The sequence below is a fragment of the Schistocerca cancellata genome, chromosome 6 (genome assembly GCF_023864275.1).
Source record: "Schistocerca cancellata isolate TAMUIC-IGC-003103 chromosome 6, iqSchCanc2.1, whole genome shotgun sequence".
Taxonomy (NCBI): Eukaryota; Metazoa; Arthropoda; class Insecta; order Orthoptera; family Acrididae; genus Schistocerca; species Schistocerca cancellata.
Genome location: NC_064631.1, coordinates 4,277,698 through 4,304,616, shown reverse-complemented (window position 1 = coordinate 4,304,616; position 26,919 = coordinate 4,277,698). Strand labels below are relative to the sequence as shown.

Sequence of the window (26,919 nt, the reverse complement as noted above, 5' to 3'; positions counted from 1 at the left end):
GCTTGCGCTGTCATATGGACCACGACCCGAGCGGCAGCGAGCGGCAGTCGAGCAAAGTCGGGACAAGTCGGGACGGGGACAGGGACAGGGATAGGAATGGTGCGAATGCACTGCAAACTACGCAGACACCTGGTGTGAGGCGAGGCGAGGCGAGGCGAGGCGAGGCGAGGAAGCCCACATCGCTACCAGTGGGCCCTCCAGCACGACACTGCCACACCCCGCACAGGCCCTCCGCTGAACACCAGGGACAAGATGCGTCCTCCGCTAGTGTCGAAGGCTGCACGCGCCCAGCGAATGACAGGGGGTGCAACGAGCAGCAGTGCGTCTCACACACGCGGCGGTGCGCCCGCCAATTCGGCCGTCACTCTGCTGGGACGCCGGGCGCGCCTCCCCGCGCCGTCCTCGAGGAACTGGCGGTTGCGGAAGGAAGCGCTTTCGTCAAATGCGGCCGAAAACTAACATTTTGTGTGTTGGGAGAAAAGCCGAACGCGAATTCTGCCGTGCTCCTACATTAGATGAGCGCCAACGGCCATACCATGATGAATACACCGGTTCTCGTCCGATCACCGAAGTTAAGCATCATCGGGCCCGGCTAGTACTTGGATGGGTGACCGCCTGGGAAACCCGGGTGCTGTTGGCTCCCTTCCTGTTTTTTTTTTTTTTGTTATGTCGCCATCCCAAATTTCAAACTACCTTTCTGTTGTGACAAAGATGCTTCCTTAAGCCTTTTAAACTACTGTAATGGTACGAAAATGCAGTAATTAACTCAGTTTGAGGGAGAATGTGCTAACCAAGTTTGCCAAAAAGACTTTGAAAACGACAAAACAGTACGAATCGGCAGGTGATTTCTGAAATACGTCACCGCCTATTGTTGTGTAGGAGTGTAGAGTTCCAAATTTGATTTGTAACCACGAATTTATTCCTTAGTCGTCTCGTCTCGTCTCGTCCCGCAGACGTTTGTCGTGCTTGCGCTGTCATATGGACTACGACCCGAGCGGCAGCGAGCGGCAGTCGAGCAAAGTCGGGACAAGTCGGGACGGGGACAGGGACAGGGATAGGAATGGTGCGAATGCACTGCAAACTTACGCAGACACCTGGTGTGAGGCGAGGCGAGGCGAGGCGAGGCGAGGAAGCCCACATCGCTACCAGTGGGCCCTCCAGCACGACACTGCCACACCCCGCACAGGCCCTCCGCTGAACACCAGGGACAAGATGCGTCCTCCGCTAGTGTCGAAGGCTGCACGCGCCCAGCGAATGACAGGGGGTGCAACGAGCAGCAGTGCGTCTCACACACGCGGCGGTGCGCCCGCCAATTCGGCCGTCACTCTGCTGGGACGCCGGGCGCGCCTCCCCGCGCCGTCCTCGAGGAACTGGCGGTTGCGGAAGGAAGCGCTTTCGTCAAATGCGGCCGAAAACTAACATTTTGTGTGTTGGGAGAAAAGCCGAACGCGAATTCTGCCGTGCTCCTACATTAGATGAGCGCCAACGGCCATACCATGATGAATACACCGGTTCTCGTCCGATCACCGAAGTTAAGCATCATCGGGCCCGGCTAGTACTTGGATGGGTGACCGCCTGGGAAACCCGGGTGCTGTTGGCTCCCTTACTGTTTTTTTTTTGTTATGTCGCCAGCCCAATTTTCAAACTACCTTTCTGTTGTGACAAAGATGCTTCCTTAAGCCTTTTAAACTACTGTAATGGAACGAAAATGCAGTAATTAACTCAGTTTGAGGGAGAATGTGCTAACCAAGTTTGCCAAGAAGACTTTGAAAACGACAAAACACTACGAATCGGCAGGTGATTTCTGAAATACGTCACCGCCTATTGTTGTGTAGGTGTGTTGAGTTCCAAATTTGATTTCTAACCACGAACTTATTCCTTAGTCGTCTCGTCTCGTCTCGTCTCGTCCCGCAGACGTTTGTCGTGCTTGCGCTGTCATATGGACCACGACCCGAGCGGCAGCGAGCGGCAGTCGAGCAAAGTCGGGACAAGTCGGGACGGGGACAGGGACAGGGATAGGAATGGTGCGAATGCACTGCAAACTACGCAGACACCTGGTGTGAGGCGAGGCGAGGCGAGGCGAGGCGAGGCGAGGAAGCCCACATCGCTACCAGTGGGCCCTCCAGCACGACACTGCCACACCCCGCACAGGCCCTCCGCTGAACACCAGGGACAAGATGCGTCCTCCGCTAGTGTCGAAGGCTGCACGCGCCCAGCGAATGACAGGGGGTGCAACGAGCAGCAGTGCGTCTCACACACGCGGCGGTGCGCCCGCCAATTCGGCCGTCACTCTGCTGGGACGCCGGGCGCGCCTCCCCGCGCCGTCCTCGAGGAACTGGCGGTTGCGGAAGGAAGCGCTTTCGTCAAATGCGGCCGAAAACTAACATTTTGTGTGTTGGGAGAAAAGCCGAACGCGAATTCTGCCGTGCTCCTACATTAGATGAGCGCCAACGGCCATACCATGATGAATACACCGGTTCTCGTCCGATCACCGAAGTTAAGCATCATCGGGCCCGGCTAGTACTTGGATGGGTGACCGCCTGGGAAACCCGGGTGCTGTTGGCTCCCTTACTGTTTTTTTTTTGTTATGTCGCCAGCCCAATTTTCAAACTACCTTTCTGTTGTGACAAAGATGCTTCCTTAAGCCTTTTAAACTACTGTAATGGAACGAAAATGCAGTAATTAACTCAGTTTGAGGGAGAATGTGCTAACCAAGTTTGCCAAGAAGACTTTGAAAACGACAAAACACTACGAATCGGCAGGTGATTTCTGAAATACGTCACCGCCTATTGTTGTGTAGGTGTGTTGAGTTCCAAATTTGATTTCTAACCACGAACTTATTCCTTAGTCGTCTCGTCTCGTCTCGTCTCGTCCCGCAGACGTTTGTCGTGCTTGCGCTGTCATATGGACCACGACCCGAGCGGCAGCGAGCGGCAGTCGAGCAAAGTCGGGACAAGTCGGGACGGGGACAGGGACAGGGATAGGAATGGTGCGAATGCACTGCAAACTACGCAGACACCTGGTGTGAGGCGAGGCGAGGCGAGGCGAGGCGAGGCGAGGAAGCCCACATCGCTACCAGTGGGCCCTCCAGCACGACACTGCCACACCCCGCACAGGCCCTCCGCTGAACACCAGGGACAAGATGCGTCCTCCGCTAGTGTCGAAGGCTGCACGCGCCCAGCGAATGACAGGGGGTGCAACGAGCAGCAGTGCGTCTCACACACGCGGCGGTGCGCCCGCCAATTCGGCCGTCACTCTGCTGGGACGCCGGGCGCGCCTCCCCGCGCCGTCCTCGAGGAACTGGCGGTTGCGGAAGGAAGCGCTTTCGTCAAATGCGGCCGAAAACTAACATTTTGTGTGTTGGGAGAAAAGCCGAACGCGAATTCTGCCGTGCTCCTACATTAGATGAGCGCCAACGGCCATACCATGATGAATACACCGGTTCTCGTCCGATCACCGAAGTTAAGCATCATCGGGCCCGGCTAGTACTTGGATGGGTGACCGCCTGGGAAACCCGGGTGCTGTTGGCTCCCTTCCTGTTTTTTTTTTTTTTGTTATGTCGCCAGCCCAATTTTCAAACTACCTTTCTGTTGTGACAAAGATGCTTCCTTAAGCCTTTTAAACTACTGTAATGGTACGAAAATGCAGTAATTAACTCAGTTTGAGGGAGAATGTGCTAACCAAGTTTGCCAAAAAGACTTTGAAAACGACAAAACACTACGAATCGGCAGGTGATTTCTGAAATACGTCACCGCCTATTGTTGTGTAGGAGTGTAGAGTTCCAAATTTGATTTGTAACCACGAATTTATTCCTTAGTCGTCTCGTCTCGTCTCGTCCCGCAGACGTTTGTCGTGCTTGCGCTGTCATATGGACTACGACCCGAGCGGCAGCGAGCGGCAGTCGAGCAAAGTCGGGACAAGTCGGGACGGGGACAGGGACAGGGATAGGAATGGTGCGAATGCACTGCAAACTTACGCAGACACCTGGTGTGAGGCGAGGCGAGGCGAGGCGAGGCGAGGAAGCCCACATCGCTACCAGTGGGCCCTCCAGCACGACACTGCCACACCCCGCACAGGCCCTCCGCTGAACACCAGGGACAAGATGCGTCCTCCGCTAGTGTCGAAGGCTGCACGCGCCCAGCGAATGACAGGGGGTGCAACGAGCAGCAGTGCGTCTCACACACGCGGCGGTGCGCCCGCCAATTCGGCCGTCACTCTGCTGGGACGCCGGGCGCGCCTCCCCGCGCCGTCCTCGAGGAACTGGCGGTTGCGGAAGGAAGCGCTTTCGTCAAATGCGGCCGAAAACTAACATTTTGTGTGTTGGGAGAAAAGCCGAACGCGAATTCTGCCGTGCTCCTACATTAGATGAGCGCCAACGGCCATACCATGATGAATACACCGGTTCTCGTCCGATCACCGAAGTTAAGCATCATCGGGCCCGGCTAGTACTTGGATGGGTGACCGCCTGGGAAACCCGGGTGCTGTTGGCTCCCTTACTGTTTTTTTTTTGTTATGTCGCCAGCCCAATTTTCAAACTACCTTTCTGTTGTGACAAAGATGCTTCCTTAAGCCTTTTAAACTACTGTAATGGAACGAAAATGCAGTAATTAACTCAGTTTGAGGGAGAATGTGCTAACCAAGTTTGCCAAGAAGACTTTGAAAACGACAAAACACTACGAATCGGCAGGTGATTTCTGAAATACGTCACCGCCTATTGTTGTGTAGGTGTGTTGAGTTCCAAATTTGATTTCTAACCACGAACTTATTCCTTAGTCGTCTCGTCTCGTCTCGTCTCGTCCCGCAGACGTTTGTCGTGCTTGCGCTGTCATATGGACCACGACCCGAGCGGCAGCGAGCGGCAGTCGAGCAAAGTCGGGACAAGTCGGGACGGGGACAGGGACAGGGATAGGAATGGTGCGAATGCACTGCAAACTACGCAGACACCTGGTGTGAGGCGAGGCGAGGCGAGGCGAGGCGAGGCGAGGAAGCCCACATCGCTACCAGTGGGCCCTCCAGCACGACACTGCCACACCCCGCACAGGCCCTCCGCTGAACACCAGGGACAAGATGCGTCCTCCGCTAGTGTCGAAGGCTGCACGCGCCCAGCGAATGACAGGGGGTGCAACGAGCAGCAGTGCGTCTCACACACGCGGCGGTGCGCCCGCCAATTCGGCCGTCACTCTGCTGGGACGCCGGGCGCGCCTCCCCGCGCCGTCCTCGAGGAACTGGCGGTTGCGGAAGGAAGCGCTTTCGTCAAATGCGGCCGAAAACTAACATTTTGTGTGTTGGGAGAAAAGCCGAACGCGAATTCTGCCGTGCTCCTACATTAGATGAGCGCCAACGGCCATACCATGATGAATACACCGGTTCTCGTCCGATCACCGAAGTTAAGCATCATCGGGCCCGGCTAGTACTTGGATGGGTGACCGCCTGGGAAACCCGGGTGCTGTTGGCTCCCTTACTGTTTTTTTTTTGTTATGTCGCCAGCCCAATTTTCAAACTACCTTTCTGTTGTGACAAAGATGCTTCCTTAAGCCTTTTAAACTACTGTAATGGAACGAAAATGCAGTAATTAACTCAGTTTGAGGGAGAATGTGCTAACCAAGTTTGCCAAGAAGACTTTGAAAACGACAAAACACTACGAATCGGCAGGTGATTTCTGAAATACGTCACCGCCTATTGTTGTGTAGGTGTGTTGAGTTCCAAATTTGATTTCTAACCACGAACTTATTCCTTAGTCGTCTCGTCTCGTCTCGTCTCGTCCCGCAGACGTTTGTCGTGCTTGCGCTGTCATATGGACCACGACCCGAGCGGCAGCGAGCGGCAGTCGAGCAAAGTCGGGACAAGTCGGGACGGGGACAGGGACAGGGATAGGAATGGTGCGAATGCACTGCAAACTACGCAGACACCTGGTGTGAGGCGAGGCGAGGCGAGGCGAGGCGAGGCGAGGAAGCCCACATCGCTACCAGTGGGCCCTCCAGCACGACACTGCCACACCCCGCACAGGCCCTCCGCTGAACACCAGGGACAAGATGCGTCCTCCGCTAGTGTCGAAGGCTGCACGCGCCCAGCGAATGACAGGGGGTGCAACGAGCAGCAGTGCGTCTCACACACGCGGCGGTGCGCCCGCCAATTCGGCCGTCACTCTGCTGGGACGCCGGGCGCGCCTCCCCGCGCCGTCCTCGAGGAACTGGCGGTTGCGGAAGGAAGCGCTTTCGTCAAATGCGGCCGAAAACTAACATTTTGTGTGTTGGGAGAAAAGCCGAACGCGAATTCTGCCGTGCTCCTACATTAGATGAGCGCCAACGGCCATACCATGATGAATACACCGGTTCTCGTCCGATCACCGAAGTTAAGCATCATCGGGCCCGGCTAGTACTTGGATGGGTGACCGCCTGGGAAACCCGGGTGCTGTTGGCTCCCTTACTGTTTTTTTTTTGTTATGTCGCCAGCCCAATTTTCAAACTACCTTTCTGTTGTGACAAAGATGCTTCCTTAAGCCTTTTAAACTACTGTAATGGAACGAAAATGCAGTAATTAACTCAGTTTGAGGGAGAATGTGCTAACCAAGTTTGCCAAGAAGACTTTGAAAACGACAAAACACTACGAATCGGCAGGTGATTTCTGAAATACGTCACCGCCTATTGTTGTGTAGGTGTGTTGAGTTCCAAATTTGATTTGTAACCACGAACTTATTCCTTAGTCGTCTCGTCTCGTCTCGTCTCGTCCCGCAGACGTTTGTCGTGCTTGCGCTGTCATATGGACCACGACCCGAGCGGCAGCGAGCGGCAGTCGAGCAAAGTCGGGACAAGTCGGGACGGGGACAGGGACAGGGATAGGAATGGTGCGAATGCACTGCAAACTACGCAGACACCTGGTGTGAGGCGAGGCGAGGCGAGGCGAGGCGAGGCGAGGAAGCCCACATCGCTACCAGTGGGCCCTCCAGCACGACACTGCCACACCCCGCACAGGCCCTCCGCTGAACACCAGGGACAAGATGCGTCCTCCGCTAGTGTCGAAGGCTGCACGCGCCCAGCGAATGACAGGGGGTGCAACGAGCAGCAGTGCGTCTCACACACGCGGCGGTGCGCCCGCCAATTCGGCCGTCACTCTGCTGGGACGCCGGGCGCGCCTCCCCGCGCCGTCATCGAGGAACTGGCGGTTGCGGAAGGAAGCGCTTTCGTCAAATGCGGCCGAAAACTAACATTTTGTGTGTTGGGAGAAAAGCCGAACGCGAATTCTGCCGTGCTCCTACATTAGATGAGCGCCAACGGCCATACCATGATGAATACACCGGTTCTCGTCCGATCACCGAAGTTAAGCATCATCGGGCCCGGCTAGTACTTGGATGGGTGACCGCCTGGGAAACCCGGGTGCTGTTGGCTCCCTTCCTGTTTTTTTTTTTTTTGTTATGTCGCCATCCCAAATTTCAAACTACCTTTCTGTTGTGACAAAGATGCTTCCTTAAGCCTTTTAAACTACTGTAATGGTACGAAAATGCAGTAATTAACTCAGTTTGAGGGAGAATGTGCTAACCAAGTTTGCCAAAAAGACTTTGAAAACGACAAAACAGTACGAATCGGCAGGTGATTTCTGAAATACGTCACCGCCTATTGTTGTGTAGGAGTGTAGAGTTCCAAATTTGATTTGTAACCACGAATTTATTCCTTAGTCGTCTCGTCTCGTCTCGTCCCGCAGACGTTTGTCGTGCTTGCGCTGTCATATGGACTACGACCCGAGCGGCAGCGAGCGGCAGTCGAGCAAAGTCGGGACAAGTCGGGACGGGGACAGGGACAGGGATAGGAATGGTGCGAATGCACTGCAAACTTACGCAGACACCTGGTGTGAGGCGAGGCGAGGCGAGGCGAGGCGAGGAAGCCCACATCGCTACCAGTGGGCCCTCCAGCACGACACTGCCACACCCCGCACAGGCCCTCCGCTGAACACCAGGGACAAGATGCGTCCTCCGCTAGTGTCGAAGGCTGCACGCGCCCAGCGAATGACAGGGGGTGCAACGAGCAGCAGTGCGTCTCACACACGCGGCGGTGCGCCCGCCAATTCGGCCGTCACTCTGCTGGGACGCCGGGCGCGCCTCCCCGCGCCGTCCTCGAGGAACTGGCGGTTGCAGAAGGAAGCGCTTTCGTCAAATGCGGCCGAAAACTAACATTTTGTGTGTTGGGAGAAAAGCCGAACGCGAATTCTGCCGTGCTCCTACATTAGATGAGCGCCAACGGCCATACCATGATGAATAACCGGTTCTCGTCCGATCACCGAAGTTAAGCATCATCGGGCCCGGCTAGTACTTGGATGGGTGACCGCCTGGGAAACCCGGGTGCTGTTGGCTCCCTTACTGTTTTTTTTTGTTATGTCGCCAGCCCAATTTTCAAACTACCTTTCTGTTGTGACAAAGATGCTTCCTTAAGCCTTTTAAACTACTGTAATGGAACGAAAATGCAGTAATTAACTCAGTTTGAGGGAGAATGTGCTAACCAAGTTTGCCAAGAAGACTTTGAAAACGACAAAACACTACGAATCGGCAGGTGATTTCTGAAATACGTCACCGCCTATTGTTGTGTAGGTGTGTTGAGTTCCAAATTTGATTTGTAACCACGAACTTATTCCTTAGTCGTCTCGTCTCGTCTCGTCTCGTCCCGCAGACGTTTGTCGTGCTTGCGCTGTCATATGGACCACGACCCGAGCGGCAGCGAGCGGCAGTCGAGCAAAGTCGGGACAAGTCGGGACGGGGACAGGGACAGGGATAGGAATGGTGCGAATGCACTGCAAACTACGCAGACACCTGGTGTGAGGCGAGGCGAGGCGAGGCGAGGCGAGGCGAGGAAGCCCACATCGCTACCAGTGGGCCCTCCAGCACGACACTGCCACACCCCGCACAGGCCCTCCGCTGAACACCAGGGACAAGATGCGTCCTCCGCTAGTGTCGAAGGCTGCACGCGCCCAGCGAATGACAGGGGGTGCAACGAGCAGCAGTGCGTCTCACACACGCGGCGGTGCGCCCGCCAATTCGGCCGTCACTCTGCTGGGACGCCGGGCGCGCCTCCCCGCGCCGTCCTCGAGGAACTGGCGGTTGCGGAAGGAAGCGCTTTCGTCAAATGCGGCCGAAAACTAACATTTTGTGTGTTGGGAGAAAAGCCGAACGCGAATTCTGCCGTGCTCCTACATTAGATGAGCGCCAACGGCCATACCATGATGAATACACCGGTTCTCGTCCGATCACCGAAGTTAAGCATCATCGGGCCCGGCTAGTACTTGGATGGGTGACCGCCTGGGAAACCCGGGTGCTGTTGGCTCCCTTACTGTTTTTTTTTTGTTATGTCGCCAGCCCAATTTTCAAACTACCTTTCTGTTGTGACAAAGATGCTTCCTTAAGCCTTTTAAACTACTGTAATGGTACGAAAATGCAGTAATTAACTCAGTTTGAGGGAGAATGTGCTAACCAAGTTTGCCAAAAAGACTTTGAAAACGACAAAACAGTACGAATCGGCAGGTGATTTCTGAAATACGTCACCGCCTATTGTTGTGTAGGAGTGTAGAGTTCCAAATTTGATTTGTAACCACGAATTTATTCCTTAGTCGTCTCGTCTCGTCTCGTCCCGCAGACGTTTGTCGTGCTTGCGCTGTCATATGGACTACGACCCGAGCGGCAGCGAGCGGCTGTCGAGCAAAGTCGGGACAAGTCGGGACGGGGACAGGGACAGGGATAGGAATGGTGCGAATGCACTGCAAACTTACGCAGACACCTGGTGTGAGGCGAGGCGAGGCGAGGCGAGGCGAGGCGAGGAAGCCCACATCGCTACCAGTGGGCCCTCCAGCACGACACTGCCACACCCCGCACAGGCCCTCCGCTGAACACCAGGGACAAGATGCGTCCTCCGCTAGTGTCGAAGGCTGCACGCGCCCAGCGAATGACAGGGGGTGCAACGAGCAGCAGTGCGTCTCACACACGCGGCGGTGCGCCCGCCAATTCGGCCGTCACTCTGCTGGGACGCCGGGCGCGCCTCCCCGCGCCGTCCTCGAGGAACTGGCGGTTGCGGAAGGAAGCGCTTTCGTCAAATGCGGCCGAAAACTAACATTTTGTGTGTTGGGAGAAAAGCCGAACGCGAATTCTGCCGTGCTCCTACATTAGATGAGCGCCAACGGCCATACCATGATGAATACACCGGTTCTCGTCCGATCACCGAAGTTAAGCATCATCGGGCCCGGCTAGTACTTGGATGGGTGACCGCCTGGGAAACCCGGGTGCTGTTGGCTCCCTTACTGTTTTTTTTTTGTTATGTCGCCAGCCCAATTTTCAAACTACCTTTCTGTTGTGACAAAGATGCTTCCTTAAGCCTTTTAAACTACTGTAATGGAACGAAAATGCAGTAATTAACTCAGTTTGAGGGAGAATGTGCTAACCAAGTTTGCCAAGAAGACTTTGAAAACGACAAAACACTACGAATCGGCAGGTGATTTCTGAAATACGTCACCGCCTATTGTTGTGTAGGTGTGTTGAGTTCCAAATTTGATTTGTAACCACGAACTTATTCCTTAGTCGTCTCGTCTCGTCTCGTCTCGTCCCGCAGACGTTTGTCGTGCTTGCGCTGTCATATGGACCACGACCCGAGCGGCAGCGAGCGGCAGTCGAGCAAAGTCGGGACAAGTCGGGACGGGGACAGGGACAGGGATAGGAATGGTGCGAATGCACTGCAAACTACGCAGACACCTGGTGTGAGGCGAGGCGAGGCGAGGCGAGGCGAGGCGAGGAAGCCCACATCGCTACCAGTGGGCCCTCCAGCACGACACTGCCACACCCCGCACAGGCCCTCCGCTGAACACCAGGGACAAGATGCGTCCTCCGCTAGTGTCGAAGGCTGCACGCGCCCAGCGAATGACAGGGGGTGCAACGAGCAGCAGTGCGTCTCACACACGCGGCGGTGCGCCCGCCAATTCGGCCGTCACTCTGCTGGGACGCCGGGCGCGCCTCCCCGCGCCGTCATCGAGGAACTGGCGGTTGCGGAAGGAAGCGCTTTCGTCAAATGCGGCCGAAAACTAACATTTTGTGTGTTGGGAGAAAAGCCGAACGCGAATTCTGCCGTGCTCCTACATTAGATGAGCGCCAACGGCCATACCATGATGAATACACCGGTTCTCGTCCGATCACCGAAGTTAAGCATCATCGGGCCCGGCTAGTACTTGGATGGGTGACCGCCTGGGAAACCCGGGTGCTGTTGGCTCCCTTCCTGTTTTTTTTTTTTTTTGTTATGTCGCCATCCCAAATTTCAAACTACCTTTCTGTTGTGACAAAGATGCTTCCTTAAGCCTTTTAAACTACTGTAATGGTACGAAAATGCAGTAATTAACTCAGTTTGAGGGAGAATGTGCTAACCAAGTTTGCCAAGAAGACTTTGAAAACGACAAAACACTACGAATCGGCAGGTGATTTCTGAAATACGTCACCGCCTATTGTTGTGTAGGTGTGTTGAGTTCCAAATTTGATTTGTAACCACGAACTTATTCCTTAGTCGTCTCGTCTCGTCTCGTCTCGTCCCGCAGACGTTTGTCGTGCTTGCGCTGTCATATGGACCACGACCCGAGCGGCAGCGAGCGGCAGTCGAGCAAAGTCGGGACAAGTCGGGACGGGGACAGGGACAGGGATAGGAATGGTGCGAATGCACTGCAAACTACGCAGACACCTGGTGTGAGGCGAGGCGAGGCGAGGCGAGGAAGCCCACATCGCTACCAGTGGGCCCTCCAGCACGACACTGCCACACCCCGCACAGGCCCTCCGCTGAACACCAGGGACAAGATGCGTCCTCCGCTAGTGTCGAAGGCTGCACGCGCCCAGCGAATGACAGGGGGTGCAACGAGCAGCAGTGCGTCTCACACACGCGGCGGTGCGCCCGCCAATTCGGCCGTCACTCTGCTGGGACGCCGGGCGCGCCTCCCCGCGCCGTCCTCGAGGAACTGGCGGTTGCGGAAGGAAGCGCTTTCGTCAAATGCGGCCGAAAACTAACATTTTGTGTGTTGGGAGAAAAGCCGAACGCGAATTCTGCCGTGCTCCTACATTAGATGAGCGCCAACGGCCATACCATGATGAATACACCGGTTCTCGTCCGATCACCGAAGTTAAGCATCATCGGGCCCGGCTAGTACTTGGATGGGTGACCGCCTGGGAAACCCGGGTGCTGTTGGCTCCCTTACTGTTTTTTTTTTGTTATGTCGCCAGCCCAATTTTCAAACTACCTTTCTGTTGTGACAAAGATGCTTCCTTAAGCCTTTTAAACTACTGTAATGGAACGAAAATGCAGTAATTAACTCAGTTTGAGGGAGAATGTGCTAACCAAGTTTGCCAAGAAGACTTTGAAAACGACAAAACACTACGAATCGGCAGGTGATTTCTGAAATACGTCACCGCCTATTGTTGTGTAGGTGTGTTGAGTTCCAAATTTGATTTCTAACCACGAACTTATTCCTTAGTCGTCTCGTCTCGTCTCGTCTCGTCCCGCAGACGTTTGTCGTGCTTGCGCTGTCATATGGACCACGACCCGAGCGGCAGCGAGCGGCAGTCGAGCAAAGTCGGGACAAGTCGGGACGGGGACAGGGACAGGGATAGGAATGGTGCGAATGCACTGCAAACTACGCAGACACCTGGTGTGAGGCGAGGCGAGGCGAGGCGAGGCGAGGAAGCCCACATCGCTACCAGTGGGCCCTCCAGCACGACACTGCCACACCCCGCACAGGCCCTCCGCTGAACACCAGGGACAAGATGCGTCCTCCGCTAGTGTCGAAGGCTGCACGCGCCCAGCGAATGACAGGGGGTGCAACGAGCAGCAGTGCGTCTCACACACGCGGCGGTGCGCCCGCCAATTCGGCCGTCACTCTGCTGGGACGCCGGGCGCGCCTCCCCGCGCCGTCCTCGAGGAACTGGCGGTTGCGGAAGGAAGCGCTTTCGTCAAATGCGGCCGAAAACTAACATTTTGTGTGTTGGGAGAAAAGCCGAACGCGAATTCTGCCGTGCTCCTACATTAGATGAGCGCCAACGGCCATACCATGATGAATACACCGGTTCTCGTCCGATCACCGAAGTTAAGCATCATCGGGCCCGGCTAGTACTTGGATGGGTGACCGCCTGGGAAACCCGGGTGCTGTTGGCTCCCTTACTGTTTTTTTTTTGTTATGTCGCCAGCCCAATTTTCAAACTACCTTTCTGTTGTGACAAAGATGCTTCCTTAAGCCTTTTAAACTACTGTAATGGTACGAAAATGCAGTAATTAACTCAGTTTGAGGGAGAATGTGCTAACCAAGTTTGCCAAAAAGACTTTGAAAACGACAAAACAGTACGAATCGGCAGGTGATTTCTGAAATACGTCACCGCCTATTGTTGTGTAGGAGTGTAGAGTTCCAAATTTGATTTGTAACCACGAATTTATTCCTTAGTCGTCTCGTCTCGTCTCGTCCCGCAGACGTTTGTCGTGCTTGCGCTGTCATATGGACTACGACCCGAGCGGCAGCGAGCGGCAGTCGAGCAAAGTCGGGACAAGTCGGGACGGGGACAGGGACAGGGATAGGAATGGTGCGAATGCACTGCAAACTTACGCAGACACCTGGTGTGAGGCGAGGCGAGGCGAGGCGAGGCGAGGCGAGGAAGCCCACATCGCTACCAGTGGGCCCTCCAGCACGACACTGCCACACCCCGCACAGGCCCTCCGCTGAACACCAGGGACAAGATGCGTCCTCCGCTAGTGTCGAAGGCTGCACGCGCCCAGCGAATGACAGGGGGTGCAACGAGCAGCAGTGCGTCTCACACACGCGGCGGTGCGCCCGCCAATTCGGCCGTCACTCTGCTGGGACGCCGGGCGCGCCTCCCCGCGCCGTCATCGAGGAACTGGCGGTTGCGGAAGGAAGCGCTTTCGTCAAATGCGGCCGAAAACTAACATTTTGTGTGTTGGGAGAAAAGCCGAACGCGAATTCTGCCGTGCTCCTACATTAGATGAGCGCCAACGGCCATACCATGATGAATACACCGGTTCTCGTCCGATCACCGAAGTTAAGCATCATCGGGCCCGGCTAGTACTTGGATGGGTGACCGCCTGGGAAACCCGGGTGCTGTTGGCTCCCTTCCTGTTTTTTTTTTTTTTGTTATGTCGCCATCCCAAATTTCAAACTACCTTTCTGTTGTGACAAAGATGCTTCCTTAAGCCTTTTAAACTACTGTAATGGTACGAAAATGCAGTAATTAACTCAGTTTGAGGGAGAGTGTGCTAACCAAGTTTGCCAAAAAGACTTTGAAAACGACAAAACAGTACGAATCGGCAGGTGATTTCTGAAATACGTCACCGCCTATTGTTGTGTAGGAGTGTAGAGTTCCAAATTTGATTTGTAACCACGAATTTATTCCTTAGTCGTCTCGTCTCGTCTCGTCCCGCAGACGTTTGTCGTGCTTGCGCTGTCATATGGACTACGACCCGAGCGGCAGCGAGCGGCAGTCGAGCAAAGTCGGGACAAGTCGGGACGGGGACAGGGACAGGGATAGGAATGGTGCGAATGCACTGCAAACTTACGCAGACACCTGGTGTGAGGCGAGGCGAGGCGAGGCGAGGCGAGGAAGCCCACATCGCTACCAGTGGGCCCTCCAGCACGACACTGCCACACCCCGCACAGGCCCTCCGCTGAACACCAGGGACAAGATGCGTCCTCCGCTAGTGTCGAAGGCTGCACGCGCCCAGCGAATGACAGGGGGTGCAACGAGCAGCAGTGCGTCTCACACACGCGGCGGTGCGCCCGCCAATTCGGCCGTCACTCTGCTGGGACGCCGGGCGCGCCTCCCCGCGCCGTCATCGAGGAACTGGCGGTTGCGGAAGGAAGCGCTTTCGTCAAATGCGGCCGAAAACTAACATTTTGTGTGTTGGGAGAAAAGCCGAACGCGAATTCTGCCGTGCTCCTACATTAGATGAGCGCCAACGGCCATACCATGATGAATACACCGGTTCTCGTCCGATCACCGAAGTTAAGCATCATCGGGCCCGGCTAGTACTTGGATGGGTGACCGCCTGGGAAACCTGGGTGCTGTTGGCTCCCTTCCTGTTTTTTTTTTTTTGTTATGTCGCCATCCCAAATTTCAAACTACCTTTCTGTTGTGACAAAGATGCTTCCTTAAGCCTTTTAAACTACTGTAATGGTACGAAAATGCAGTAATTAACTCAGTTTGAGGGAGAATGTGCTAACCAAGTTTGCCAAAAAGACTTTGAAAACGACAAAACAGTACGAATCGGCAGGTGATTTCTGAAATACGTCACCGCCTATTGTTGTGTAGGAGTGTAGAGTTCCAAATTTGATTTGTAACCACGAATTTATTCCTTAGTCGTCTCGTCTCGTCTCGTCCCGCAGACGTTTGTCGTGCTTGCGCTGTCATATGGACTACGACCCGAGCGGCAGCGAGCGGCAGTCGAGCAAAGTCGGGACAAGTCGGGACGGGGACAGGGACAGGGATAGGAATGGTGCGAATGCACTGCAAACTTACGCAGACACCTGGTGTGAGGCGAGGCGAGGCGAGGCGAGGCGAGGAAGCCCACATCGCTACCAGTGGGCCCTCCAGCACGACACTGCCACACCCCGCACAGGCCCTCCGCTGAACACCAGGGACAAGATGCGTCCTCCGCTAGTGTCGAAGGCTGCACGCGCCCAGCGAATGACAGGGGGTGCAACGAGCAGCAGTGCGTCTCACACACGCGGCGGTGCGCCCGCCAATTCGGCCGTCACTCTGCTGGGACGCCGGGCGCGCCTCCCCGCGCCGTCCTCGAGGAACTGGCGGTTGCAGAAGGAAGCGCTTTCGTCAAATGCGGCCGAAAACTAACATTTTGTGTGTTGGGAGAAAAGCCGAACGCGAATTCTGCCGTGCTCCTACATTAGATGAGCGCCAACGGCCATACCATGATGAATACACCGGTTCTCGTCCGATCACCGAAGTTAAGCATCATCGGGCCCGGCTAGTACTTGGATGGGTGACCGCCTGGGAAACCCGGGTGCTGTTGGCTCCCTTACTGTTTTTTTTTTGTTATGTCGCCAGCCCAATTTTCAAACTACCTTTCTGTTGTGACAAAGATGCTTCCTTAAGCCTTTTAAACTACTGTAATGGAACGAAAATGCAGTAATTAACTCAGTTTGAGGGAGAATGTGCTAACCAAGTTTGCCAAGAAGACTTTGAAAACGACAAAACACTACGAATCGGCAGGTGATTTCTGAAATACGTCACCGCCTATTGTTGTGTAGGTGTGTTGAGTTCCAAATTTGATTTGTAACCACGAACTTATTCCTTAGTCGTCTCGTCTCGTCTCGTCTCGTCCCGCAGACGTTTGTCGTGCTTGCGCTGTCATATGGACCACGACCCGAGCGGCAGCGAGCGGCAGTCGAGCAAAGTCGGGACAAGTCGGGACGGGGACAGGGACAGGGATAGGAATGGTGCGAATGCACTGCAAACTACGCAGACACCTGGTGTGAGGCGAGGCGAGGCGAGGCGAGGCGAGGAAGCCCACATCGCTACCAGTGGGCCCTCCAGCACGACACTGCCACACCCCGCACAGGCCCTCCGCTGAACACCAGGGACAAGATGCGTCCTCCGCTAGTGTCGAAGGCTGCACGCGCCCAGCGAATGACAGGGGGTGCAACGAGCAGCAGTGCGTCTCACACACGCGGCGGTGCGCCCGCCAATTCGGCCGTCACTCTGCTGGGACGCCGGGCGCGCCTCCCCGCGCCGTCCTCGAGGAACTGGCGGTTGCGGAAGGAAGCGCTTTCGTCAAATGCGGCCGAAAACTAACATTTTGTGTGTTGGGAGAAAAGCCGAACGCGAATTCTGCCGTGCTCCTACATTAGATGAGCGCCAACGGCCATACCATGATGAATACACCGGTTCTCGTCCGATCACCGAAGTTAAGCATCATCGGGCCCGGCTAGTACTTGGATGGGTGACCGCCTGGGAAACCCGGGTGCTGTTGGCTCCCTTACTGTTTTTTTTTTGTTATGTCGCCAGCCCAATTTTCAAACTACCTTTCTGTTGTGACAAAGATGCTTCCTTAAGCCTTTTAAACTACTGTAATGGTACGAAAATGCAGTAATTAACTCAGTTTGAGGGAGAATGTGCTAACCAAGTTTGCCAAAAAGACTTTGAAAACGACAAAACAGTACGAATCGGCAGGTGATTTCTGAAATACGTCACCGCCTATTGTTGTGTAGGAGTGTAGAGTTCCAAATTTGATTTGTAACCACGAATTTATTCCTTAGTCGTCTCGTCTCGTCTCGTCCCGCAGACGTTTGTCGTGCTTGCGCTGTCATATGGACTACGACCCGAGCGGCAGCGAGCGGCAGTCGAGCAAAGTCGGGACAAGTCGGGACGGGGACAGGGACAGGGATAGGAATGGTGCGAATGCACTGCAAACTTACGCAGACACCTGGTGTGAGGCGAGGCGAGGCGAGGCGAGGCGAGGCGAGGAAGCCCACATCGCTACCAGTGGGCCCTCCAGCACGACACTGCCACACCCCGCACAGGCCCTCCGCTGAACACCAGGGACAAGATGCGTCCTCCGCTAGTGTCGAAGGCTGCACGCGCCCAGCGAATGACAGGGGGTGCAACGAGCAGCAGTGCGTCTCACACACGCGGCGGTGCGCCCGCCAATTCGGCCGTCACTCTGCTGGGACGCCGGGCGCGCCTCCCCGCGCCGTCCTCGAGGAACTGGCGGTTGCGGAAGGAAGCGCTTTCGTCAAATGCGGCCGAAAACTAACATTTTGTGTGTTGGGAGAAAAGCCGAACGCGAATTCTGCCGTGCTCCTACATTAGATGAGCGCCAACGGCCATACCATGATGAATACACCGGTTCTCGTCCGATCACCGAAGTTAAGCATCATCGGGCCCGGCTAGTACTTGGATGGGTGACCGCCTGGGAAACCCGGGTGCTGTTGGCTCCCTTACTGTTTTTTTTTTGTTATGTCGCCAGCCCAATTTTCAAACTACCTTTCTGTTGTGACAAAGATGCTTCCTTAAGCCTTTTAAACTACTGTAATGGAACGAAAATGCAGTAATTAACTCAGTTTGAGGGAGAATGTGCTAACCAAGTTTGCCAAGAAGACTTTGAAAACGACAAAACACTACGAATCGGCAGGTGATTTCTGAAATACGTCACCGCCTATTGTTGTGTAGGTGTGTTGAGTTCCAAATTTGATTTGTAACCACGAACTTATTCCTTAGTCGTCTCGTCTCGTCTCGTCTCGTCCCGCAGACGTTTGTCGTGCTTGCGCTGTCATATGGACCACGACCCGAGCGGCAGCGAGCGGCAGTCGAGCAAAGTCGGGACAAGTCGGGACGGGGACAGGGACAGGGATAGGAATGGTGCGAATGCACTGCAAACTACGCAGACACCTGGTGTGAGGCGAGGCGAGGCGAGGCGAGGCGAGGAAGCCCACATCGCTACCAGTGGGCCCTCCAGCACGACACTGCCACACCCCGCACAGGCCCTCCGCTGAACACCAGGGACAAGATGCGTCCTCCGCTAGTGTCGAAGGCTGCACGCGCCCAGCGAATGACAGGGGGTGCAACGAGCAGCAGTGCGTCTCACACACGCGGCGGTGCGCCCGCCAATTCGGCCGTCACTCTGCTGGGACGCCGGGCGCGCCTCCCCGCGCCGTCCTCGAGGAACTGGCGGTTGCGGAAGGAAGCGCTTTCGTCAAATGCGGCCGAAAACTAACATTTTGTGTGTTGGGAGAAAAGCCGAACGCGAATTCTGCCGTGCTCCTACATTAGATGAGCGCCAACGGCCATACCATGATGAATACACCGGTTCTCGTCCGATCACCGAAGTTAAGCATCATCGGGCCCGGCTAGTACTTGGATGGGTGACCGCCTGGGAAACCCGGGTGCTGTTGGCTCCCTTACTGTTTTTTTTTTGTTATGTCGCCAGCCCAATTTTCAAACTACCTTTCTGTTGTGACAAAGATGCTTCCTTAAGCCTTTTAAACTACTGTAATGGTACGAAAATGCAGTAATTAACTCAGTTTGAGGGAGAATGTGCTAACCAAGTTTGCCAAAAAGACTTTGAAAACGACAAAACAGTACGAATCGGCAGGTGATTTCTGAAATACGTCACCGCCTATTGTTGTGTAGGAGTGTAGAGTTCCAAATTTGATTTGTAACCACGAATTTATTCCTTAGTCGTCTCGTCTCGTCTCGTCCCGCAGACGTTTGTCGTGCTTGCGCTGTCATATGGACTACGACCCGAGCGGCAGCGAGCGGCAGTCGAGCAAAGTCGGGACAAGTCGGGACGGGGACAGGGACAGGGATAGGAATGGTGCGAATGCACTGCAAACTTACGCAGACACCTGGTGTGAGGCGAGGCGAGGCGAGGCGAGGCGAGGCGAGGAAGCCCACATCGCTACCAGTGGGCCCTCCAGCACGACACTGCCACACCCCGCACAGGCCCTCCGCTGAACACCAGGGACAAGATGCGTCCTCCGCTAGTGTCGAAGGCTGCACGCGCCCAGCGAATGACAGGGGGTGCAACGAGCAGCAGTGCGTCTCACACACGCGGCGGTGCGCCCGCCAATTCGGCCGTCACTCTGCTGGGACGCCGGGCGCGCCTCCCCGCGCCGTCCTCGAGGAACTGGCGGTTGCGGAAGGAAGCGCTTTCGTCAAATGCGGCCGAAAACTAACATTTTGTGTGTTGGGAGAAAAGCCGAACGCGAATTCTGCCGTGCTCCTACATTAGATGAGCGCCAACGGCCATACCATGATGAATACACCGGTTCTCGTCCGATCACCGAAGTTAAGCATCATCGGGCCCGGCTAGTACTTGGATGGGTGACCGCCTGGGAAACCCGGGTGCTGTTGGCTCCCTTACTGTTTTTTTTTTGTTATGTCGCCAGCCCAATTTTCAAACTACCTTTCTGTTGTGACAAAGATGCTTCCTTAAGCCTTTTAAACTACTGTAATGGTACGAAAATGCAGTAATTAACTCAGTTTGAGGGAGAATGTGCTAACCAAGTTTGCCAAAAAGACTTTGAAAACGACAAAACAGTACGAATCGGCAGGTGATTTCTGAAATACGTCACCGCCTATTGTTGTGTAGGAGTGTAGAGTTCCAAATTTGATTTGTAACCACGAATTTATTCCTTAGTCGTCTCGTCTCGTCTCGTCCCGCAGACGTTTGTCGTGCTTGCGCTGTCATATGGACTACGACCCGAGCGGCAGCGAGCGGCAGTCGAGCAAAGTCGGGACAAGTCGGGACGGGGACAGGGACAGGGATAGGAATGGTGCGAATGCACTGCAAACTTACGCAGACACCTGGTGTGAGGCGAGGCGAGGCGAGGCGAGGCGAGGAAGCCCACATCGCTACCAGTGGGCCCTCCAGCACGACACTGCCACACCCCGCACAGGCCCTCCGCTGAACACCAGGGACAAGATGCGTCCTCCGCTAGTGTCGAAGGCTGCACGCGCCCAGCGAATGACAGGGGGTGCAACGAGCAGCAGTGCGTCTCACACACGCGGCGGTGCGCCCGCCAATTCGGCCGTCACTCTGCTGGGACGCCGGGCGCGCCTCCCCGCGCCGTCCTCGAGGAACTGGCGGTTGCGGAAGGAAGCGCTTTCGTCAAATGCGGCCGAAAACTAACATTTTGTGTGTTGGGAGAAAAGCCGAACGCGAATTCTGCCGTGCTCCTACATTAGATGAGCGCCAACGGCCATACCATGATGAATACACCGGTTCTCGTCCGATCACCGAAGTTAAGCATCATCGGGCCCGGCTAGTACTTGGATGGGTGACCGCCTGGGAAACCCGGGTGCTGTTGGCTCCCTTACTGTTTTTTTTTTGTTATGTCGCCAGCCCAATTTTCAAACTACCTTTCTGTTGTGACAAAGATGCTTCCTTAAGCCTTTTAAACTACTGTAATGGAACGAAAATGCAGTAATTAACTCAGTTTGAGGGAGAATGTGCTAACCAAGTTTGCCAAGAAGACTTTGAAAACGACAAAACACTACGAATCGGCAGGTGATTTCTGAAATACGTCACCGCCTATTGTTGTGTAGGTGTGTTGAGTTCCAAATTTGATTTCTAACCACGAACTTATTCCTTAGTCGTCTCGTCTCGTCTCGTCTCGTCCCGCAGACGTTTGTCGTGCTTGCGCTGTCATATGGACCACGACCCGAGCGGCAGCGAGCGGCAGTCGAGCAAAGTCGGGACAAGTCGGGACGGGGACAGGGACAGGGATAGGAATGGTGCGAATGCACTGCAAACTACGCAGACACCTGGTGTGAGGCGAGGCGAGGCGAGGCGAGGCGAGGCGAGGAAGCCCACATCGCTACCAGTGGGCCCTCCAGCACGACACTGCCACACCCCGCACAGGCCCTCCGCTGAACACCAGGGACAAGATGCGTCCTCCGCTAGTGTCGAAGGCTGCACGCGCCCAGCGAATGACAGGGGGTGCAACGAGCAGCAGTGCGTCTCACACACGCGGCGGTGCGCCCGCCAATTCGGCCGTCACTCTGCTGGGACGCCGGGCGCGCCTCCCCGCGCCGTCCTCGAGGAACTGGCGGTTGCGGAAGGAAGCGCTTTCGTCAAATGCGGCCGAAAACTAACATTTTGTGTGTTGGGAGAAAAGCCGAACGCGAATTCTGCCGTGCTCCTACATTAGATGAGCGCCAACGGCCATACCATGATGAATACACCGGTTCTCGTCCGATCACCGAAGTTAAGCATCATCGGGCCCGGCTAGTACTTGGATGGGTGACCGCCTGGGAAACCCGGGTGCTGTTGGCTCCCTTACTGTTTTTTTTTTGTTATGTCGCCAGCCCAATTTTCAAACTACCTTTCTGTTGTGACAAAGATGCTTCCTTAAGCCTTTTAAACTACTGTAATGGAACGAAAATGCAGTAATTAACTCAGTTTGAGGGAGAATGTGCTAACCAAGTTTGCCAAGAAGACTTTGAAAACGACAAAACACTACGAATCGGCAGGTGATTTCTGAAATACGTCACCGCCTATTGTTGTGTAGGTGTGTTGAGTTCCAAATTTGATTTGTAACCACGAACTTATTCCTTAGTCGTCTCGTCTCGTCTCGTCTCGTCCCGCAGACGTTTGTCGTGCTTGCGCTGTCATATGGACCACGACCCGAGCGGCAGCGAGCGGCAGTCGAGCAAAGTCGGGACAAGTCGGGACGGGGACAGGGACAGGGATAGGAATGGTGCGAATGCACTGCAAACTACGCAGACACCTGGTGTGAGGCGAGGCGAGGCGAGGCGAGGCGAGGCGAGGAAGCCCACATCGCTACCAGTGGGCCCTCCAGCACGACACTGCCACACCCCGCACAGGCCCTCCGCTGAACACCAGGGACAAGATGCGTCCTCCGCTAGTGTCGAAGGCTGCACGCGCCCAGCGAATGACAGGGGGTGCAACGAGCAGCAGTGCGTCTCACACACGCGGCGGTGCGCCCGCCAATTCGGCCGTCACTCTGCTGGGACGCCGGGCGCGCCTCCCCGCGCCGTCCTCGAGGAACTGGCGGTTGCGGAAGGAAGCGCTTTCGTCAAATGCGGCCGAAAACTAACATTTTGTGTGTTGGGAGAAAAGCCGAACGCGAATTCTGCCGTGCTCCTACATTAGATGAGCGCCAACGGCCATACCATGATGAATACACCGGTTCTCGTCCGATCACCGAAGTTAAGCATCATCGGGCCCGGCTAGTACTTGGATGGGTGACCGCCTGGGAAACCCGGGTGCTGTTGGCTCCCTTCCTGTTTTTTTTTTTTTTGTTATGTCGCCATCCCAAATTTCAAACTACCTTTCTGTTGTGACAAAGATGCTTCCTTAAGCCTTTTAAACTACTGTAATGGTACGAAAATGCAGTAATTAACTCAGTTTGAGGGAGAATGTGCTAACCAAGTTTGCCAAAAAGACTTTGAAAACGACAAAACAGTACGAATCGGCAGGTGATTTCTGAAATACGTCACCGCCTATTGTTGTGTAGGAGTGTAGAGTTCCAAATTTGATTTGTAACCACGAATTTATTCCTTAGTCGTCTCGTCTCGTCTCGTCCCGCAGACGTTTGTCGTGCTTGCGCTGTCATATGGACCACGACCCGAGCGGCAGCGAGCGGCAGTCGAGCAAAGTCGGGACAAGTCGGGACGGGGACAGGGACAGGGATAGGAATGGTGCGAATGCACTGCAAACTACGCAGACACCTGGTGTGAGGCGAGGCGAGGCGAGGCGAGGCGAGGCGAGGAAGCCCACATCGCTACCAGTGGGCCCTCCAGCACGACACTGCCACACCCCGCACAGGCCCTCCGCTGAACACCAGGGACAAGATGCGTCCTCCGCTAGTGTCGAAGGCTGCACGCGCCCAGCGAATGACAGGGGGTGCAACGAGCAGCAGTGCGTCTCACACACGCGGCGGTGCGCCCGCCAATTCGGCCGTCACTCTGCTGGGACGCCGGGCGCGCCTCCCCGCGCCGTCATCGAGGAACTGGCGGTTGCGGAAGGAAGCGCTTTCGTCAAATGCGGCCGAAAACTAACATTTTGTGTGTTGGGAGAAAAGCCGAACGCGAATTCTGCCGTGCTCCTACATTAGATGAGCGCCAACGGCCATACCATGATGAATACACCGGTTCTCGTCCGATCACCGAAGTTAAGCATCATCGGGCCCGGCTAGTACTTGGATGGGTGACCGCCTGGGAAACCCGGGTGCTGTTGGCTCCCTTCCTGTTTTTTTTTTTTTTGTTATGTCGCCATCCCAAATTTCAAACTACCTTTCTGTTGTGACAAAGATGCTTCCTTAAGCCTTTTAAACTACTGTAATGGTACGAAAATGCAGTAATTAACTCAGTTTGAGGGAGAATGTGCTAACCAAGTTTGCCAAAAAGACTTTGAAAACGACAAAACAGTACGAATCGGCAGGTGATTTCTGAAATACGTCACCGCCTATTGTTGTGTAGGAGTGTAGAGTTCCAAATTTGATTTGTAACCACGAATTTATTCCTTAGTCGTCTCGTCTCGTCTCGTCCCGCAGACGTTTGTCGTGCTTGCGCTGTCATATGGACCACGACCCGAGCGGCAGCGAGCGGCAGTCGAGCAAAGTCGGGACAAGTCGGGACGGGGACAGGGACAGGGATAGGAATGGTGCGAATGCACTGCAAACTACGCAGACACCTGGTGTGAGGCGAGGCGAGGCGAGGCGAGGCGAGGCGAGGAAGCCCACATCGCTACCAGTGGGCCCTCCAGCACGACACTGCCACACCCCGCACAGGCCCTCCGCTGAACACCAGGGACAAGATGCGTCCTCCGCTAGTGTCGAAGGCTGCACGCGCCCAGCGAATGACAGGGGGTGCAACGAGCAGCAGTGCGTCTCACACACGCGGCGGTGCGCCCGCCAATTCGGCCGTCACTCTGCTGGGACGCCGGGCGCGCCTCCCCGCGCCGTCCTCGAGGAACTGGCGGTTGCGGAAGGAAGCGCTTTCGTCAAATGCGGCCGAAAACTAACATTTTGTGTGTTGGGAGAAAAGCCGAACGCGAATTCTGCCGTGCTCCTACATTAGATGAGCGCCAACGGCCATACCATGATGAATACACCGGTTCTCGTCCGATCACCGAAGTTAAGCATCATCGGGCCCGGCTAGTACTTGGATGGGTGACCGCCTGGGAAACCCGGGTGCTGTTGGCTCCCTTCCTGTTTTTTTTTTTTTTGTTATGTCGCCATCCCAAATTTCAAACTACCTTTCTGTTGTGACAAAGATGCTTCCTTAAGCCTTTTAAACTACTGTAATGGTACGAAAATGCAGTAATTAACTCAGTTTGAGGGAGAATGTGCTAACCAAGTTTGCCAAAAAGACTTTGAAAACGACAAAACAGTACGAATCGGCAGGTGATTTCTGAAATACGTCACCGCCTATTGTTGTGTAGGAGTGTAGAGTTCCAAATTTGATTTGTAACCACGAATTTATTCCTTAGTCGTCTCGTCTCGTCTCGTCCCGCAGACGTTTGTCGTGCTTGCGCTGTCATATGGACTACGACCCGAGCGGCAGCGAGCGGCAGTCGAGCAAAGTCGGGACAAGTCGGGACGGGGACAGGGACAGGGATAGGAATGGTGCGAATGCACTGCAAACTTACGCAGACACCTGGTGTGAGGCGAGGCGAGGCGAGGCGAGGCGAGGAAGCCCACATCGCTACCAGTGGGCCCTCCAGCACGACACTGCCACACCCCGCACAGGCCCTCCGCTGAACACCAGGGACAAGATGCGTCCTCCGCTAGTGTCGAAGGCTGCACGCGCCCAGCGAATGACAGGGGGTGCAACGAGCAGCAGTGCGTCTCACACACGCGGCGGTGCGCCCGCCAATTCGGCCGTCACTCTGCTGGGACGCCGGGCGCGCCTCCCCGCGCCGTCCTCGAGGAACTGGCGGTTGCGGAAGGAAGCGCTTTCGTCAAATGCGGCCGAAAACTAACATTTTGTGTGTTGGGAGAAAAGCCGAACGCGAATTCTGCCGTGCTCCTACATTAGATGAGCGCCAACGGCCATACCATGATGAATACACCGGTTCTCGTCCGATCACCGAAGTTAAGCATCATCGGGCCCGGCTAGTACTTGGATGGGTGACCGCCTGGGAAACCCGGGTGCTGTTGGCTCCCTTACTGTTTTTTTTTTGTTATGTCGCCAGCCCAATTTTCAAACTACCTTTCTGTTGTGACAAAGATGCTTCCTTAAGCCTTTTAAACTACTGTAATGGAACGAAAATGCAGTAATTAACTCAGTTTGAGGGAGAATGTGCTAACCAAGTTTGCCAAGAAGACTTTGAAAACGACAAAACACTACGAATCGGCAGGTGATTTCTGAAATACGTCACCGCCTATTGTTGTGTAGGTGTGTTGAGTTCCAAATTTGATTTGTAACCACGAACTTATTCCTTAGTCGTCTCGTCTCGTCTCGTCTCGTCCCGCAGACGTTTGTCGTGCTTGCGCTGTCATATGGACCACGACCCGAGCGGCAGCGAGCGGCAGTCGAGCAAAGTCGGGACAAGTCGGGACGGGGACAGGGACAGGGATAGGAATGGTGCGAATGCACTGCAAACTACGCAGACACCTGGTGTGAGGCGAGGCGAGGCGAGGCGAGGCGAGGCGAGGAAGCCCACATCGCTACCAGTGGGCCCTCCAGCACGACACTGCCACACCCCGCACAGGCCCTCCGCTGAACACCAGGGACAAGATGCGTCCTCCGCTAGTGTCGAAGGCTGCACGCGCCCAGCGAATGACAGGGGGTGCAACGAGCAGCAGTGCGTCTCACACACGCGGCGGTGCGCCCGCCAATTCGGCCGTCACTCTGCTGGGACGCCGGGCGCGCCTCCCCGCGCCGTCCTCGAGGAACTGGCGGTTGCGGAAGGAAGCGCTTTCGTCAAATGCGGCCGAAAACTAACATTTTGTGTGTTGGGAGAAAAGCCGAACGCGAATTCTGCCGTGCTCCTACATTAGATGAGCGCCAACGGCCATACCATGATGAATACACCGGTTCTCGTCCGATCACCGAAGTTAAGCATCATCGGGCCCGGCTAGTACTTGGATGGGTGACCGCCTGGGAAACCCGGGTGCTGTTGGCTCCCTTACTGTTTTTTTTTTGTTATGTCGCCAGCCCAATTTTCAAACTACCTTTCTGTTGTGACAAAGATGCTTCCTTAAGCCTTTTAAACTACTGTAATGGAACGAAAATGCAGTAATTAACTCAGTTTGAGGGAGAATGTGCTAACCAAGTTTGCCAAGAAGACTTTGAAAACGACAAAACACTACGAATCGGCAGGTGATTTCTGAAATACGTCACCGCCTATTGTTGTGTAGGTGTGTTGAGTTCCAAATTTGATTTGTAACCACGAACTTATTCCTTAGTCGTCTCGTCTCGTCTCGTCT

At 55.0% G+C, this 26,919-nt stretch overlaps 28 non-coding genes across 28 annotated transcripts; all 28 read left to right on the top strand.

Moving 5' to 3' along the window:
- The first annotated feature begins 521 nt into the window (after positions 1-521).
- On the top strand, positions 522-640 carry LOC126090353 (5S ribosomal RNA). The gene has a single exon (XR_007521192.1). It is a non-coding gene; the product is annotated as a 5S ribosomal RNA (ribosomal RNA).
- An 841-nt stretch (positions 641-1,481) lies between these two features.
- On the top strand, positions 1,482-1,600 carry LOC126090352 (5S ribosomal RNA). Its single transcript, XR_007521191.1, has one exon. It is a non-coding gene; the product is annotated as a 5S ribosomal RNA (ribosomal RNA).
- An 846-nt stretch (positions 1,601-2,446) lies between these two features.
- Positions 2,447-2,565, top strand: LOC126090350 (5S ribosomal RNA). Its single transcript, XR_007521189.1, has one exon. It is a non-coding gene; the product is annotated as a 5S ribosomal RNA (ribosomal RNA).
- Positions 2,566-3,411: 846 nt separating this feature from the next.
- On the top strand, positions 3,412-3,530 carry LOC126090337 (5S ribosomal RNA). The gene has a single exon (XR_007521181.1). It is a non-coding gene; the product is annotated as a 5S ribosomal RNA (ribosomal RNA).
- An 841-nt stretch (positions 3,531-4,371) lies between these two features.
- LOC126090326 (5S ribosomal RNA) lies at positions 4,372-4,490 on the top strand. Its single transcript, XR_007521171.1, has one exon. It is a non-coding gene; the product is annotated as a 5S ribosomal RNA (ribosomal RNA).
- An 846-nt stretch (positions 4,491-5,336) lies between these two features.
- LOC126090315 (5S ribosomal RNA) lies at positions 5,337-5,455 on the top strand. The gene has a single exon (XR_007521161.1). It is a non-coding gene; the product is annotated as a 5S ribosomal RNA (ribosomal RNA).
- An 846-nt stretch (positions 5,456-6,301) lies between these two features.
- LOC126090303 (5S ribosomal RNA) lies at positions 6,302-6,420 on the top strand. Its single transcript, XR_007521157.1, has one exon. It is a non-coding gene; the product is annotated as a 5S ribosomal RNA (ribosomal RNA).
- Positions 6,421-7,266: 846 nt separating this feature from the next.
- On the top strand, positions 7,267-7,385 carry LOC126090298 (5S ribosomal RNA). Its single transcript, XR_007521153.1, has one exon. It is a non-coding gene; the product is annotated as a 5S ribosomal RNA (ribosomal RNA).
- Positions 7,386-8,226: 841 nt separating this feature from the next.
- Positions 8,227-8,344, top strand: LOC126089453 (5S ribosomal RNA). Its single transcript, XR_007520776.1, has one exon. It is a non-coding gene; the product is annotated as a 5S ribosomal RNA (ribosomal RNA).
- An 845-nt stretch (positions 8,345-9,189) lies between these two features.
- LOC126090297 (5S ribosomal RNA) lies at positions 9,190-9,308 on the top strand. The gene has a single exon (XR_007521152.1). It is a non-coding gene; the product is annotated as a 5S ribosomal RNA (ribosomal RNA).
- Positions 9,309-10,150: 842 nt separating this feature from the next.
- LOC126090296 (5S ribosomal RNA) lies at positions 10,151-10,269 on the top strand. Its single transcript, XR_007521151.1, has one exon. It is a non-coding gene; the product is annotated as a 5S ribosomal RNA (ribosomal RNA).
- Positions 10,270-11,115: 846 nt separating this feature from the next.
- On the top strand, positions 11,116-11,234 carry LOC126090295 (5S ribosomal RNA). Its single transcript, XR_007521150.1, has one exon. It is a non-coding gene; the product is annotated as a 5S ribosomal RNA (ribosomal RNA).
- An 841-nt stretch (positions 11,235-12,075) lies between these two features.
- Positions 12,076-12,194, top strand: LOC126090294 (5S ribosomal RNA). Its single transcript, XR_007521149.1, has one exon. It is a non-coding gene; the product is annotated as a 5S ribosomal RNA (ribosomal RNA).
- An 841-nt stretch (positions 12,195-13,035) lies between these two features.
- On the top strand, positions 13,036-13,154 carry LOC126090292 (5S ribosomal RNA). Its single transcript, XR_007521148.1, has one exon. It is a non-coding gene; the product is annotated as a 5S ribosomal RNA (ribosomal RNA).
- An 842-nt stretch (positions 13,155-13,996) lies between these two features.
- Positions 13,997-14,115, top strand: LOC126090290 (5S ribosomal RNA). Its single transcript, XR_007521146.1, has one exon. It is a non-coding gene; the product is annotated as a 5S ribosomal RNA (ribosomal RNA).
- An 841-nt stretch (positions 14,116-14,956) lies between these two features.
- On the top strand, positions 14,957-15,075 carry LOC126089028 (5S ribosomal RNA). The gene has a single exon (XR_007520373.1). It is a non-coding gene; the product is annotated as a 5S ribosomal RNA (ribosomal RNA).
- Positions 15,076-15,915: 840 nt separating this feature from the next.
- Positions 15,916-16,034, top strand: LOC126090289 (5S ribosomal RNA). Its single transcript, XR_007521145.1, has one exon. It is a non-coding gene; the product is annotated as a 5S ribosomal RNA (ribosomal RNA).
- An 841-nt stretch (positions 16,035-16,875) lies between these two features.
- LOC126090288 (5S ribosomal RNA) lies at positions 16,876-16,994 on the top strand. Its single transcript, XR_007521144.1, has one exon. It is a non-coding gene; the product is annotated as a 5S ribosomal RNA (ribosomal RNA).
- An 842-nt stretch (positions 16,995-17,836) lies between these two features.
- On the top strand, positions 17,837-17,955 carry LOC126090287 (5S ribosomal RNA). Its single transcript, XR_007521143.1, has one exon. It is a non-coding gene; the product is annotated as a 5S ribosomal RNA (ribosomal RNA).
- An 841-nt stretch (positions 17,956-18,796) lies between these two features.
- LOC126090286 (5S ribosomal RNA) lies at positions 18,797-18,915 on the top strand. The gene has a single exon (XR_007521142.1). It is a non-coding gene; the product is annotated as a 5S ribosomal RNA (ribosomal RNA).
- An 842-nt stretch (positions 18,916-19,757) lies between these two features.
- LOC126090285 (5S ribosomal RNA) lies at positions 19,758-19,876 on the top strand. The gene has a single exon (XR_007521141.1). It is a non-coding gene; the product is annotated as a 5S ribosomal RNA (ribosomal RNA).
- Positions 19,877-20,713: 837 nt separating this feature from the next.
- LOC126090284 (5S ribosomal RNA) lies at positions 20,714-20,832 on the top strand. The gene has a single exon (XR_007521140.1). It is a non-coding gene; the product is annotated as a 5S ribosomal RNA (ribosomal RNA).
- Positions 20,833-21,678: 846 nt separating this feature from the next.
- On the top strand, positions 21,679-21,797 carry LOC126090283 (5S ribosomal RNA). The gene has a single exon (XR_007521139.1). It is a non-coding gene; the product is annotated as a 5S ribosomal RNA (ribosomal RNA).
- An 846-nt stretch (positions 21,798-22,643) lies between these two features.
- On the top strand, positions 22,644-22,762 carry LOC126090282 (5S ribosomal RNA). The gene has a single exon (XR_007521138.1). It is a non-coding gene; the product is annotated as a 5S ribosomal RNA (ribosomal RNA).
- An 845-nt stretch (positions 22,763-23,607) lies between these two features.
- LOC126090281 (5S ribosomal RNA) lies at positions 23,608-23,726 on the top strand. The gene has a single exon (XR_007521137.1). It is a non-coding gene; the product is annotated as a 5S ribosomal RNA (ribosomal RNA).
- Positions 23,727-24,571: 845 nt separating this feature from the next.
- LOC126090279 (5S ribosomal RNA) lies at positions 24,572-24,690 on the top strand. The gene has a single exon (XR_007521135.1). It is a non-coding gene; the product is annotated as a 5S ribosomal RNA (ribosomal RNA).
- An 841-nt stretch (positions 24,691-25,531) lies between these two features.
- Positions 25,532-25,650, top strand: LOC126090278 (5S ribosomal RNA). Its single transcript, XR_007521134.1, has one exon. It is a non-coding gene; the product is annotated as a 5S ribosomal RNA (ribosomal RNA).
- An 846-nt stretch (positions 25,651-26,496) lies between these two features.
- Positions 26,497-26,615, top strand: LOC126090276 (5S ribosomal RNA). The gene has a single exon (XR_007521133.1). It is a non-coding gene; the product is annotated as a 5S ribosomal RNA (ribosomal RNA).
- Positions 26,616-26,919: the final 304 nt, after the last annotated feature.